The 16,838-nt window shown below is 37.4% G+C and overlaps 1 protein-coding gene across 2 annotated transcripts in view; it reads left to right on the plus strand.

Annotated features, from left to right (window-relative positions):
* The first annotated feature begins 214 nt into the window (after positions 1-214).
* The window catches only part of chrm2a (cholinergic receptor, muscarinic 2a), a 193,283-nt gene continuing 176,659 nt past the window's right edge, over positions 215-16,838 (plus strand). Inside the window, exon 1 of one of the 2 annotated variants that reach the window (XM_049474359.1) lies at positions 215-538. The gene's annotated coding sequence lies outside the window, so the exon portion shown is untranslated. The remainder of the gene's footprint in view (positions 539-16,838) is intronic. The other variant, XM_049474358.1, reaches the window with a different exon arrangement.

Here is a 16,838-nt window from a genome sequence, read left to right on the forward strand (position 1 = left end):
GTTATGAGATAAGCACTTCAAACGTGCGTCCAACAGGAGCCGCAGGGAGCGCTTTCCAGCCTGTTGCCGCTCCCTCAGGGCTGAAGGTCGAGGCTCTTCAGATTATTAGATGTGAAGATGTGATTTAGAGCAGGTGATTGCGCCTCGGTGCTGGAAGAAAAAAAAATCTTTGGCAGGGGCTTTGCTTGCTCTCTCGTGAGCCTGAGTGTTCCCCTCCTTTACCCTCCCCTTTTTTCTCCTCTCCACCTCCTCCTCTCTCTCTTTCTCTCACTCACTCCGTATGCGCGCGTGTCTTTCTCTCTCTCACACCCTATTTCCACCCGCGAGCGCACCGGCGCATCAGATGCGCTCAGCCTTTTCCGCCGCGCAGCCGCTCGAGCAACATGTCCTCAGACGTGCAGCTGCGTGACCGCGCGGAGCCACCGACCAGCGGCCACAACCACGCCGAGAAAGCCGCGGAGCGCACGAGGAGCCACAGAGTCTGAAAGAGAGAGAGAGAGAGAGAAAAATAAAGAAGAGAAAGAGAACAAGAGAGCACGTAGGTCCCTATTCATTTTCTGTGCACTTTTGCGCTTGTTCATTATGTGTTGTACGTTTTTTTTATTATGTGCATACTTTTTATTCTATTGCGTTGCTAAAAGATCTGTATCAAAAACAAAAGTGAAGTGTGAAAAGAAGTGCAAGAGTTAAAGATAAAATACTTAAGCGATAAAAAAAGACTCATTCCTTTCTTTCTATTTTTTTGTCGATCATATCATGGTGCTGATTACGACGAAGATATGTATAGCAAGAATCTACGTTTTCTCAAAAAATAGACAGAAAAAAAACAAAAAAAACAAGGGAATTACAACACGCGCATTTAAAGAGAGCTGCAAGCCTTCATAACTTTGGTAGATGTTCTGTGTAGAGACCCAAGCAACGTTTATTGCATGTAATGATGCAACATCAAGTTTCCATATGCTCATTTTTGTTTTCGCGAATTGCACAGAAAGCGGACTTTGGATGATTGGATAAACAGTTTAATCGTTCACCGTCCTTGTTCAAAAGTGCGTTGGGCAACTAGTGTGATATGATCTTATCTTCTTATAGTGCATTTACCAGTGTATAGCCGCCGCTTTCTGTTGTTTTAATGCACTCTATATATCTCTATGTATGTGGTGAGAACCTTTAAGAGTCCGGTGCGCACGGAACTGCATGCGTCCAAAAAACGGACCAAGCGAAAGGCATGAAGGTTAAACCCTTAAAAGCTGTCGCACACTTTTGTGCACTTTAGTACAACAAATTCTGCTGTTCACGTGGCTGTATTTGTAGGTTGTTTTTTTAATCGAGTCCTTTTGTGGAATTTTGTGGAATAAAACAACAACAACCCAAAACATCAGCTGTATTAGTGAAAAATACAGAATTTTTTTTAAAGCTGTGTCGTTTTGGTTGTATGGTTATCTCACACTTAAGCTTAATACAGCAAGATTGCTTTAAGCTATTTAAGGGTTTAATAATGCTCCTCCAGTCAATCATCGCGTTCTCATCTCCTGAGTTAATTTAAACGGTAGAAAGCTGCTCCCCCGCTGCCCTATCTCACTTAACCTTGTGCGCCGCGCTCTGGAGCAACGCGTTTTTAATGTGCACTATACGAAGCGCTCGCAGCTCACAGATAGAGCCTCGTTATTTAAGCAGATGAGGCTCACCGCTCTCCATTCTGCCTGCAAGTTACAAACGTGGAGCAAAAAAGTCTCCCGCAGACAATAAAAAGGTGCCCTTGGAAGCGCATCTGGAGGAGATAGATATTCATGATGCTTTGTATATTTTTGCATGAATGTGAGTGACCTCCAGAGAGTGTTGATCAGTAGTGCATTGTCAAATTCATATTGACTGAGAGATTTCAGCTTCATGTTTCTGAAGGTTCTGCTTTGGTGAAGGTTTATTGTGGAGCTCCAGGACCTTCTCACTGAAGTGTCTCAAACACTTGTTCAGTTAGCATGACGGCTGAGAAAGATGAGCTGAGATTGACTGGGACAAATTTATGGTTCAGTGTTAAGTGTTTTGTGTGTTTTAAGATTTGAGGGAAACGTGGGAAATAATATAAGTGCATAACAAAATAAAATGACTGATCAGAAAGTGTGTTGTGTGTTTGAGGATTTGAGGATATGTCTTATTAGCCCTATTTTGGCGGGAAACGTGGATATTGAAGGCAAAGAAAGACTGAGAAATGTAGAGTTCAGTGTTTTGTGTTTTTTTTATGACTATGTATTATCAATTTGCCTAATTTTGGCAAGAAAAGTGGATTAATACAAGTGGAAAATACAGAGGCTACGTAAGTGTACATGTAGGTGCTTGGTGAGGATGTATTTATCTCCTTGCGGGAACTTGTGTCTCTAGAATGGTGGAAAAAAGAGAACTCATTGGACTAATGTTCTTGAAGCTCAATAAATGCAATTTGCGGCCATATATATATATTTTGTTTGTATAATTATTATTTAAACTTAATAGTTTTTTGGAGCAAAGATGTTTGATGTACGAGGTTTGAGTTAGATAGACTAATGATAATGGTAGACTTATGGTAAAGCAGAGCAAAGACAGGAAAACAAACAAGGCTCCCGCGCGCGCGTGTATTTGGGCGTGTGTTTGTGTGTGTCTGTCCTGAACGTGCGCGCGCACATCAGCGTTCCAAAGAACAGCAAACAACATCACCTGGAGCTGCGTGAGCGTTTAGACGCAGATCGATTCTCCCGCAGTGTAAATGAGATATGAGCGCGTGCACGCGCGCGCTATGGGAGTCGTGACCCCGACCTCACCGGGGCTGTTCTGGCTGGCCCATATCCCACAGCGACCACCACGCGCCTCATTACGGTCAGTGGGAGGCAGGGTCAGCCTGTCAGCTCCTGGAGCTCGCGCCGCTAAATCGACTGACGCTGAGACGCCGAGTCCAGTCCGATCTGTCGATTTCGCCTCCTGGACTCTGTCTGAACACAAGTCCACTGCGAGGAACTGCCTGTGCTCCAGAGTGCTGCTCCTGCTTTTAGTACGTGTTGAGGACATACTTTGCCCCTACAGTGGAATGACCAACTTATGACTCATGATATTGATCATTTCACCAGAAAATAAGCGTTTTTAATTTCTGTAATCATCACTTCTGTATTTTGGATTCATATAACATATTATTTGTATATAATAGTGATTATTATTGCAAATGGTTACGACATACAACATGTATGTCTATTTTTCACTTCTTCTTAACTTAAGTAGAAGATGATGCTATCAAGGATGATGAATTGATCAATAGAAATGCTTCAAAAATGCACAAATAAGCTCTCTATAATCTCTCTATATCATACTCAGAATATTCTAAAGATTTTACCCCATAGGAGACACTGTATATAAGGTTTCAGCTTGGCATTGCTTATACACTGTATGTAAACTCAAGCCCTGATATTTTCCGAAAACAAGTATCTGTGTGTGAGGAGAGAGAGACTGATCAGGAAAGAAAGAGAGCAAGAGAAAGAGCGAGCACATCATTTCTGTAGTTTCATAGGATTCATATAACATATTAATATATAATAATATAATAATTATTATTGCAAATCATTGCAGTTAGACAACTTAGACAACTGGTATCTCTATTTTTCACTTTTTGCTAACTTAAGTTGAAGCTATCAGTTGTTATTCACATTCTGCTCTTTTTTACAAATCTATTGATGAATGGAGCAATAGAAATGCTCCAAACAGGCTGAAATAAAATATTTCTATATTTCTATATTTTATACTCCGCATATTCTGAAGGTTTTAGGAGATACAAGGGGTTTTACTCAAGTTCTGACATTTTCTGAAAACATGTATTTGTGTATGAGAGTGTAAGGAGAGAGAGACTGATAGAGAGAGAAAGAGAGAGAGAGGCTGAAAAAGAGAGAAACTCATAGAGAAAGAAAGAGAGAGAGGGAGACTGAAAGAGAGAGAAAGACTGAAAGAGAGAGAGAAAGACTGAAAGAGAGAGAGAGAGAGAAAAAGAAAGACTGAGAGAAAGAAGAGAAAGAGAGAGAGATAGAGAGAGAGAGCACAGCATTGCCTCGTATAGTTGGTTTTAGTGTGTGTTTAGTTAAATGACTTAATATAATGATGAATCGACCAATAGAAATGCTTAAAAAATGCAGAAATAATATCTCTCTATATTGCTCTATATTATACTCTGAATATTCTGAAGATTTTACCATTTAAACCATTAGGTTTTAGCATGAGATTGATGACATGCTGTATGTAAACTAAAGCCCTGACATTTTCTGAAAACAAGTTTGTGTGTGTGTGAGGAGAGAGACAGACTTATAGAGAGAGAGACTGAGAGAGACTGAGAGAGAGAGAGAGAGAGAGAGAGAGAGAGCAGAGATGGCTCACATAGTTGGTTTTAATACGTGTTTAATAAAATTACTTTATAAAATGACCAGTGATGATTTTGGTCATTTTACCAGAAGAGACACATTTGCAAGTAACTGGGCAGAAAGATGATTTTCTGTAGTTTGGATTCACATAATATATTCATATATAATAATGATTGTTATTGCAAGTCATTCCTGTCAGATATACAACATGTATCTCCATCCTTTATTTGTCACTTTTTGTTAACTTAAGTTAAAACTGTTAGATTTGCATTCTGTTCTTAAAAATCTATGAATGGACCAATAGAAATGCTCTAAAATGTCAGAAATAAAATCTCTCTGAATTTTCTGAAGGTTTTACCGTTGAGGAGATACAGCATATGAGGTTTTTGCATGGCACTGGTAATATGCTGTATGTAAACCCAAGCTCTTACTTTTCCCAAAAACAAGTGTCTGTCTGTGTGTGTGTGAGAGGGATTTCTAATCTTAACAGGAATACCTGTGTGTTTGTATTTGGATGGATGATGTGGTTGATGGATGATGCAGATGATGGATGATGTGCACAGGATAGAAGCTTGGCTGTTCTCAGTAATTATATGTGATTATCACAGTGTGCATCAGTATCTTATTGATCAGTGGTGATAAAATGATGAAACAGTACAGATGCTGCAGCACAGATCAGTCAGTGCTGTCGGGTTCAGTGACTTATCCATACTGGGATCATTTCAAAATAAAAAACATGCTGTGGAAAAGGTTCCACTAGTGCTCTGAGTCAAAGAGCCCTGTTAAAGAGCGCTGTGTAAAAGCCTGTTCCTTAAAGTGCAGCTGATAAACGAGAGGGCAGTTCAGCATTAGATGATACAAATGAGCTGTGAGTCTGAACTCGAGCAATGCGCACTACGCACTACGCACCTGGTCACAGTGGCGGCACACAATGTTCTTTTAGTCCAGCTTTAGTCCAGAATTTTCTCACTCTTACAAATGCAAACGTCTGAAATAGGAGCTGCTGAAATTCTAGAAGCATGACTTTGTTTGTTTTTAATGTATTTTTTGATTGTTTTAATGTATCAATAAGTTTCGTCTCATTGAGCAATTATGCTTAATGAGTATGTTGGATTATTGTCACCTATGAGAGCGTTCCTTTATTTTTATGTTTCTTATGTTCCTTGCTGTTATCACCGTTAGCTTTTACATGCAGGGTATAGAACTGATATTATTTTTATTTTAGTTTGCTGTTAAAAACAAACAAACAAAAAAATCAAACATATAAACTAAAACCAAACTGAGATGTTAAGATCGTCCATCATCGTTATCTAAAAGTTGTCTAGTCTCATCAGTTTCTGCTAATCACTGCATGATTTTGAGACTCAATACAATTCAGTTAAAACACGTTTAATTAGGATTTGGTAAAGGTAGTAGATCTGAATACTGTAGAACCATTATACATTTCACAGCACCATCCTGAGCTGAGCTCCTCAACAACCTTAACTCCTACATTTCCTCTTCTCAGGCAGAGTGTGGAGGAAAGGTGGTCAGTGTTAGGGATGGAGGTCACTAAGCTTGGAAAAGCTCATCTCAGCAGCCCTTTTATGATGGGATGACATGAAGGATTTAGCTACAAATGCTGTGACAGACGCAATGCATGATCTAGGTTAGACTTTATGGAGTGCATTTTGTGCCAAATTTTGTTTATTCTTGAAGCTGGTGGGTTGGGTACGGTAGGTCTCAGACAAGGGTTCAGAATACACTTCAGTTCAAAATTCAAAAATTGGTGACCAATGAAGATTCAAGGGGGAATGGCTTTTTCTAAGCCCCATCGACCGGTGAAAACTGTGCCAAAACTCAGAAGCAAAAAACTGAAGCAGAAGCAAACAATTTTCCATAGATTCCAAGATTCCATAAACTAAAGTATTTAGTTTGTTTAGGCATGTGCTCATCCACACCCTCCTAGAGTCACAGGTGCCACCGGTGATGGGTATGCACAAAGGGGTGGGACAATTGGATAGCCAAATCCGGAGACAAAAATGGGGAAAAATAATAATAATAAAAAATAACTGCATAGATATAAATATACAACTCTGGAAAAAAGAGATCACTCAAAGATGATGAGTTTCTTTCATTTTACCAAATAAAAAAACTCTGGAATATAATCAAGAGGAAGATGGATGATCACAAGCCATCAAACCAAGCTGGACTGCTTGAATTTTTGCACCAGGAGTGGCATAAAGTTATGCAAAAGCAGTGTGTAAGACTAGTGGAGGAGAAGATGCCAAGATACACGAAAACTGTGATTAAAAACCAGAATTATTTCACCAAATTTTGATTTCTGAACTCTTAAAACTTTATGAATATGAACTTGTTTTCTTCTGTAATTTCAGTAATTTCTCATTTTCTGCAAATAAATGCTCTAAAGGACAATATGTTTCTTTGGAAATTGGGAGAAATGTCTGTAGTTTATAGAATAAAACAACATTAACCTTTGTTTTGCTCTTTCTTGCTTATGAATAAAAATACATATAGTTTAATCTAACAGGAAATCTCTCAAGATTCTCACCCACTTTAAGACAGGGAATATTTAATTATATCAGATGCATTGTTAATGTATGCAAACACTATTCCACTAAAGGTTAAACTCTAAATAAACAGGGTCTCAAAACCCTGGAATTCTTTACATGCCCCCAGTAAAAATGCCACTGGCCAAGTATAAACATGACAACATGATTTGTACATGTGGGGATAAAGAATATTCATGTATAAATTATAATATATGACTTTAACTACTTTAGCGTTTCACTTAAAGCACACAAGAGATTTGAGGAAAAGACCTTGAAGTACTGAATATTTAAAGAAAAAGAAGAGTTCATCCAGGTTTCTTGAGTTTGCCCTTAACTCAAACACTGTAAAAATAAACATATAAGTATATTCTTTCTGCACTCATGGTATTGGTACCACTTCTGGTATTGTTTGTTTGTTGTTTATTGTTTATTGTAATGTAATTTGTTTAAATGACAACATCTAAATGAAGTAACTTAAGTTCTTCTCTGTGATCGAGCATTTACACTCACCGGCCACTTTATTAGGTACACCTGTCCAACTGCTCATTAACGCAAATGTCGAATCAGCCAATCACATGGCAGCAACTCAATGCATTTAGGCATTTAGACATGGCCAAGACGATCTGCTGCAGTTCAAACTGAGCATCAGAATGGGGGAAGAAAGCTGATTGCGAGTGTATGAAATGGCTACAGCAGTCCAATTTTAAAACACCACAGAGAGTAGTCTGCCCCAGCCACAAAGCTACCTCGGGTTGCCAAATTCAGCAGGTCTGAATCTACACAAAGTTTAGACTAGTAGTAGAGGCAGAGAACTTAGAGTAAGATCGAGACGAGAAATCCAGCAATTCTAAACTCCTTTATCACCCGTATTCAGCGGTATAATGACCGTATGTTACACCAGGGAGTGCTGCGGTCGGCGGGGCTGTGCCCCACGTGAGAGACAGCTCTAGTCCCTAGTAAGCTCACCTAGTGGTGGTGATAAAGCACCTGACTGAATTAGCTAGCCAGTTAGCTTACCTGTTAAGGAGAAAAGTAGCAGCTTTGGGTCGGTCTTGTAGTAACAACAATAAAGCATGGATCCATCATGTCTTGTATCAACAGCTGGTTCAGGCTTCTGGTGGTAGTGCTGAAATGGTGTGGGGGATTTTTTCCAATTGAGTACTAATTAGTCTCAACGCCACATCCTACCTGAGTATTGCTGCTGACCATGTCCATCCCTTTATGACCACAGTGTACCATCTTCTGATGCTACTTCCAGCAGGATAATGCACCATGTCATAAAGCACAAGAGAATCATCTCAGACGGGTTTCTTGAACACGACAATAAGTTCCCTGTACTCAAATGTCAGTCCTCCACAGTCTCCAGCTCTCAATCCAATAGAGCACCATTGGGACGTGGTGGAACGGGAGATTCGCATCATGGATGTGCAGCCGATAAATCTTTCAATATGGACCAGACTCTCTGAGGAATGTTTCCAGTACCTTGTTGAAGCTATGCCACGAAGGATTAAGGCATTTCTGAAGGCTAAAGGGGGTCCAACCCAGTACTAGCAAGGAGTACCTAATAAAGTGAGTGTAGGTCTGAAAATAAAAGGGCAAAGTTTTTAGTGGAAGTGAAATCCTCTACAGCAGTGATCACCAACCCCAACCCTGCTGCTGGAGCTCTACAGCTCTACAGCCGTTTTTGGCTCGGAAAGTGAATCCACTGCACCTGATCCAGCTCATTAATGTCCTCATTAATAACCTGGATCAGGCGTGTAAGATTTGGACTGAAGATTTAAACCTGCAGGTCTATCTCCAGGAGCGAGGTCTACACCCATTAATGTAGAGGCTTTCCTTCCAAACCTTTAAAGAGGAAAATCTGCCTCCAGAAATGTATATACGAACATTTCCAATCAAAGGTTTAGACACACCTTCTCATTCTCATTTTATACATTGTCAATTAATATGAAAGATATCAAAACAATTAAGGGACTCATATGGAATTATGTAGTAAACAGTAAAAAAAAAGTGTTTGGGCTCCACAATCCCCTGACCTGAACCTGATCAACTTAGATGGTGATTTGAGGTGATTTGAGATCATGAAAGAAAAGCAGCAACTATTCAACACTTCCAGGAACTCCTTCAAGATGTTGAGAAAACTATTCCAAGTGACTCTCCCTCATGAAGACACTGAGATTAAATCACCAAGAGTGTGCAGATCTGTCCTCAAAGATAAATGTGCTACTTAGACGAATCTAATGTTCCACTTTTTTCCACTTTTTCTTTCAAAATAATTTCACTTTCAATTTCAATTTACAATATTAAAAAAATCATAAAAAGAAATAAAACACATTGAATGGCAAGGGGTGTGTCCAAACATTTGTATGGTACTGCATGTACATTGCAAAAAGTGGAGTCGGTGAAAAAGGGAAAATGGAAAGTTAGGAAAAATTTGGTCTTTACAAGAGAAAACACAGGGCAAAATGGCGAGTGCAGAAGGAAATTTTAACAATCAGGCTCAGCAGGTTTTGGAGCAGGATAGCCACAAAGCTAACAGTCACATCAGCTGGAATAGAGCAGGGTTGGGACAGCTTTGTTGTGATAATATCAGGCTAAGAGAGAAGCAGCACAGAGAGACACAGTAGCTGCTTTCGGAATCACTCTCTCCTAAATACAGAAAGTTATTTAAGAGTTCTTTAAAAAGGCAGTGTTTTTTTTTTATTTTTATTAAGACCATGCCAACTCAAAGAAACCACTTGAAATACTTCCACTTCAAATACAAATCTAAATCCCTCTTTGGTATTATGTTGAGCCTGTTTTGTTTAGAGCGTATTAGAGCGTTTATTTTTTTTATTATTTATTATTTAAGAAGGTTATATGTTGGAATGAAGCTGATGAATTGATCTTTAAAGCAACAGACATTGTTTAGTACTGCTTACAACTCCTACGCAATTACAATTTCCCGTGGGCTACTGTACTAATGGAAGTTTAAGATGATGCTGTTCAACATAATGCTGCATGCAATTCAAATTTATATATATATATAGCATTTTTTTTTACAATACATGTTGCCATAAAGCAGCTTTACATAGATATGGGTCCAAGCCTCTTATGAGAAAGCACCATGGTGATAGTGCCAACAGTGTCAGGGAAAAACTACCTCACACTAAGGGGAAGAAACGTTGGGAGGAACCCATCCTCCTTTGGTCGACCCAGACAGCACAAACAAAAAACATGACAAAAAACAACAGTACAAAGAGATAATGGAGAGCTATAGGTAATGTAGAAACAGGTTTGAGTTATGAGTGTGAGTAGGTGATGGGTATATATGTTCAGTGTTAATGTTAAAGAGATAATGGAGAGCAATCGATAATGTAGAAACAGGTTCTGAGTTTTGAGTGTGAGTAGGTGATGGGTATATATGTTCAGTGTTAATGTTAAAGAGATAATGGAGAGCTATAGCTAATGTAGAAACAGGTTCTGAGTTTTGAGTGGGCAGCAGGGCAGTGGAGATCCAGGTCAGGACACAACTAAAGGAACAAGGCATCTCAAAACCTGTGAAAGAGAGAGAACAGAAAATAAGAAAAGAAAACTGAAAATAATGGTTGCATTAAAAATTCAGCTGAATAGTGAAACAGTTCTGGGACAGGACTGTTACCAGAGAGCAGGAACTGTAAGCATGAATAGACCCATAATATTAAAAAAAAAAAAAGAATAAATGGAGATAGTTGGTGTGATTTCAAAGACTGTTTTTAACCCTTCTCAAAAGATAACTCTGGCTTTTACATCTTTTTTGCACAAATAATTAGTCTTCAAGAGTCTACGAATGAAATACCCAAAGGTAAACTAAACTCATACAAAAATATATACCAGTATTTTCTAACTGTTCCAAGAATAATGCGGTTATTGTCTGAAAGGGCCCATATGTTTTTGTTTATGTTTATGTCTCCTGTGGTCCAATTACACCATATGTGTGGTTTGCACTGCCAAATGTATTCATTTATATGAATATACTGAAAACATCAAACAATGGACAATTCCCACATACTAGCAAGGTTTACTGAATTACTGAAGGTATACATGAATACTTTCATTTTTAAGATAACCCCTCAACAGCTAGGTGTTTTCGTCAATGTTCTGTCTGATATTACACGCCTATATCTTGTGGCTTTGTATTTAAGCATTAGAAATGAAGGGATCATGTTTGATAAGAAACGTTAACAAAATTCCTAGTTGTAATAGAAATATTTGTTTGCCACAATCTAAATTTAACTAATAATATCATACAATTTTGTGCTATTTTAAAATGACTATATATTTTCTGAATAGAAATCAAATATTTCATGTCCTCCATACTTTTCATTTTATTACCGTTGTCTAGTTTTTATGTCTATTTAAAAAAATATAAATAAATAAATAAATAAATAAATAAATAAAAATTGGTTGATTCCTGTTACTAATCTAAAATGATTAAGTGAAGTAAGGAGAAGTGTTTAAAGCCCTCAACATTTTTAGAATGTGAGTAACTTATTTCACTGCAGAGAAATAGAGGTTTTGTCTCATATACACTTGTACACTGTAAACCCAGAAGTTGTTTGAACTCAAATGATTTTAGTTTGTTTTACATAAAATTGGAGATTTCTGAACATTACTCAACTATTTTGATAACATTTTTGGGCACATATACACTTAAACTGAGATCTTTGAGTTGAGCCAACTTATAATAACTGAGTTTAGTCTTTTGTCATTGGCAGCTTCTTTTACATTGGCTTCTGTCACAATCTATTTGCATACTGAGTGTGTCCAACAGTTTCTGACACTCCATCAGCCATCAGTGTGTAGTGATTCCCCCTAGGTTACCTTAGCAATAAAAAAAAAAATCCCCTTTAGTTGTAATAACTTGATTTTAATTTATGCTAATTCAAGTTTTCATTCCCTGTTGCTTAACCTTTTTAAGGCAACCAAGTTCTTTTTTTTTAAGTAAACTCAACTAATCTGGTCTTACATTATAACAAAAATAAAAAAGTTAAATCAACTTCCCCTTTAGTTCAATTTTTTAAAGTAAATTCAACTTATCCGGGCTTACAGTGTAGCTAATAAAAGGATCAAGGCCTATTAAAGGAATTATTTCAGAATACAGTGTTTAAATAGTTCTCCATCAGGGGAAATAATTAGTGCTTGATCACAAACATCATTCCAGCTCAAACAAAGTTTGAATATTGGACGGAGCTTCCTCACTTCAGAGAGCAGGAGAGCTTTATATCTGTGTTTTCCACATTTGGCATTGAGCATGATGGCCTTAGGCTTTCCCAAAGCATTACATATCTTTTGCCAGTGCTTTCCTATGGAGATTATACAAACTTGTGTATAACTGAACACCTGTGCCAGCATGGGCTGCACATTAATCCAGCCAAATCCACACAAAAAAGTGTTGCCCACACTACAGTGTATGAAGTGCACTGTAAAACATTACAGCCACATTAAGTTATGTGAACTTATTTTTTCTTTACAATTCCAATTGCCATGACAAGTTTAGTATATTGAACTCAAGTTCCTTCGTTTTACATAAAAATAACTTAAAATAACATATTGTCTTAACTTCCTGTGAGTTATTCAAATTTACCCAAGTTTATTCAACTTACGTTTTTAAGTTATTGGTTAAAAAAAAGAAAAATGGGAAGATTTGAAAATGCAGAGAGGTAGAGTGATAGGCAGCAAGTTAGAAAAGACTGGAGTACTTTTTACAACTTTAAAACCGTGGGCACATTGGGCTAAACATTTTTTAACCGACGCATAGCAGTTAATAATAACAAGGAGCAAAAACTAAAGGGGATTACTTTCAGCTGCGGAGGGACACGCCTATCTCCGGACTCCTTGAGTGCGGCGTGAGTCACCAACACTCCAAAAAGTAATTCTGTGTTTTAGTCAGAAGAACTAATGTTATTAAGTTGAGTGAACTTACCAGCAAGTACAACTCAATTGTTTTCAACCTGAAAACTTAAAAATGTTTGTTGAGCCAATGAAACAATGTGATTTCAACCAACTTTTAGCTCTTTCTAAAGTGTTGGTTCATGCAGCTTTCCTATTGGTTCCTGGTACCATATATCTGCATATTAGGTGTGCCGCTCCCTTACTTAAAATTTTTGTGTTGTCTGTTGCCCTAAGCTACCTTATTCTGGGCGTGCACTAATTATTATATATATGTTGATTGCCAGGCCAATATTTGCATATTGGGTGTGGTCTCTCCCTTACTTAGCATCTTTGTGTTGTCTGTTGTCCAAAGCTACCTGATCCTGGGCGTGCAGTAATATAATATATGTGTTAATTGCCAGGCCTCAGTGTTGTAGAGCTGTAAGAACACATTAACTTTATTCTGTGATCCTGCTGATCACAGTATGCTGGCTTTGAGCTACAGAGTTCAATCTTTACTGAGTTTACTCTTATACTGCCCCAGCATTATACTGTCGGTATTGGCAGTTAAATAATAATATAAAAAATGTTGCTAATACCTATGGTTATCTTAAAATGATAAGTTGTGTGAATATTACTGAAGTTGTACTAACTTGAAAGTGTATGTTAAAATAAAGCTGAATTGTTAGTTTATTTGACTAAACAGATCAATTTTTAAAAAAGGACAAATTAAACACTTGAGTTGTTTTAACTCAGTGCATCAAGTTGAAACAATAAGTAATGAGTATTTGAACAACTTGTTTAACTTAACATCTTGATTTGATACAAATGTTTTCATCAAGTTGAGTTAACTCAGCTTTTTAAGGCAGCAGGGGAACTTATGTTGCTGAGTTTAACCAACTTGAAATGTTTTACAGTGTGGAGAATCAAAAGTAGATTTTTTGAGAGACTTTAAAGTTGCTTTATAAGAGCTTTTTGGCATTTTTTTGTTCCCGGAGAATCCAGTTGAATTCAGTAATATGAAGTGTTGGAGAACTGACAATACATGTAGACGTTTTAAAGGTCTCCTTCAGCTAATATCTACTTTTTCTTGTTCTTTGTGAAATACTATAGATCTCTCTAGTTGTATATGAGGCGGCACATAAAACTGTTCCTCAACCTCCATTGTCTGCAGTAGCTAGTAAAAGAAAATATTCAGGAAAAAGAGTCGATCAGGAAAAGCAACATGCCTACATCAACCCGTGAATTAGTATTCATGGCCCCGCCCATCTTGGATCGTGACCGCCCACAGGCAGTGCTAAAGTCACGCAGCCATGCACATCTCGTCAGACAGAAGTTAACAGCACTAGAAACAGCATGGCAAATAACACATCAGTGTTATACGCTTTGCCCAGTAATTCAAAGCTAAGGAACAAATGGTTAGAATTTGTCTATGAAACACCACCAGAGAAGTAATACAATTGAGATAGGTAGATGTATGTTAAGAACAGTTATGTTAAAACTAGTTAAAAGTGAAACTCTACCACAGGGTTTTATTCCAACTGTCTTTCTGCTGTGGCTCAGCAAACACAAGATTTTTCATGTCTGGACCTGGACTACCCACCTCTATGTGTAAGTAATTAGGTTTACATAGGATCTCCGGTGGATTTTGCATTGAGACTTTAAGACTAAGTCAGTGGCTGAACTACACTTAGAAGGGCGTTACCACATGTTGTAAAGTAATATATGACATTGCAAAGACTGTTATTAGTGTAAAAATGTCTTTATTTTAAAAACTGTTGTTCGTCTCGCTGCCTCGCAGTGCTGTTAGCCAATCAGAGGCGATATGTTTGCATGTATAGATATTGTTTTTCCCCGTCCCACTTCTCCACGGACTAAAGCACTGTTATTCCAGATCACAGTTAAAAAAAAAACAGCTCACATGTTATCTATTCATACTAGAGACCACAGCTAGACATTTTAAGATGAATAAAAAATGATGGAATGAGACCTTTAAAGCAGCATTATGAGATAATTGGCATTTTAGCTTCTGGTTACTCTCTACAGTTGGGAAGTATAACTCGCTTTTCGAGCCACTAATTAAATAAACTCTTTGTGTATGCATTTCTGGACAAGCTGAGAAATAGAGAAACAGTGAGAGAAAGTGAAAGAAACATATTTTTTGAGGCAGTAGATAACATTACTGGACATTACTGGACTACACAAACATGACTGATTATGTGATTATATGTTTATTAGTACTGGTATATGTTAAGTGCTGTCCAGCCTGCTTTAAGCAGGTTACATTAACCAATACTGATAAATTAGCTATTCACATGTTTACAGGTTCATGTTTTAAGAGAAAAATGCTACTTAATATTGCTTTAATTTACACTTAATTTCAAATGAAAAAAAAGTTTAGTTTGCAATGATAGAAGCCCTTAAAGGTACCCTATGTGCTATTTTAGACGCGCTCCAGGCCCTCTGTCAGTGTATGTGTCATTCCCTGTGTCCGGCGAGGCTGTGAGCAGATAAAGGGAAATTTAATGACCATATTTTCACCCTCATACTGACACATTTCTCTGAGCTCTCTTTGTTACACATCATTACACTCATCTTTGTTTTATACTTTCTTTTTGTCAAATAAATTTTTTGCTCTGTCTGTGCATGCCTGAGGTAAGGTCACAGCTGTATCAAAAGAGGGAAAAAAAAGCTAATTAAGCTTGAACCGAGCCAGGTGGAGAGAATCACACGATAAATGTATTTGTATCTGCATCTGTCAGTCGGCATGTTCCTTTCTTCTATTCTTTTCATTTCTTTTCTTTTCTCTTACTTTCTTATTTAGCTCAATGAAATCTAGATACATGGAGGAGATAACTGGAGATAAAAGTAACATACATGAGGGAAACGGAAAGCAGAATGGCTTACAGTATCTCCCCTAATGCACCAAGATGGAGACGGATAAGATGAAGAGGATTAGTATTAAGCCTGAGAGAGACAGCGACATTCCAAATCGTTATGAAATCAAGCAGAGACGTTTAATAGAACCGATGAAGTAATACATGTTTAATAAACATATTAAATACCCTGTAATACTTTTAATAATCCTAACAGAATAAAACTAAATGGTAGAACCAGGACTGTTTTTCTAAACAGGGCAAAATTCATTATAATGTCATGAAGAGCAGTATTGGCTTTACTGTATTCAGAAGAGGGTGGATCTTTCCTTTCGATACTTAACGAGTTTCCTGCAAATATTCCATTGGCAAAAACAAGATTAGACGTTAATTGCGATGTACATGCTTATGTTAAGCAAAAAAAAAAAAAAAATCTGCCAATGGGGTAAGCACATTTTTTTCTTAATAAGATGTCTTATGAAGAATAAAATCAGGCACACCGAGTCACTGAGTTTATTGGCTTACATTTGGACACAAGAATCAGAACAACTTAACTGGTGATGTTTTGTTCTTATTTTGAGTTTAAATAACTTAAAATAAGGTGAAAATTATAAGTGCACAACAATAATGCACTTACGATGCACACCTCCGTGTGTTTACATAGATTTACATAGGATCTCCGGTGGACTTCGCATTTTACAGAGACTCTAAGATGAGGTCAGTGGCTGTACTGAACTTAGCAGGGCATTACACACATTGTAAAGTAACAGATACCATTACAAAGACTGTTAATAGGGTAAAAATGTCTTTATTTTAAAACATTTCTAACTGTTGTTTGTCTCACTGCCTTGCAGTGCTGTTAGCCAATCAGAGGCGATAAGTTTGCATGAGCAAGAGCCGAAATCATATTAAAATTCTTAAAATAAGGTGAAAATTAGTTAAGTAAGACTGATTAAGGTCAATTTTCCTAAAATAAGCAAAATAATCTTATAATGCTTAATAAGACATACATTCCTATCAGAAAAAAAATATGATTAATTGCCTTGAAATAAGATCATTCAACTTGCTATGGTTTAGTTTTTTATAGAGTTAAAATGCCCTGCTTGAACAGCTAGCTTGCTTTGGTCTTTGTTACATCCTGTCATCATCAC

Source organism: Astyanax mexicanus, chromosome 2 (assembly GCF_023375975.1).
Source record: "Astyanax mexicanus isolate ESR-SI-001 chromosome 2, AstMex3_surface, whole genome shotgun sequence".
Lineage (NCBI taxonomy): Eukaryota > Metazoa > Chordata > Actinopteri > Characiformes > Acestrorhamphidae > Astyanax > Astyanax mexicanus.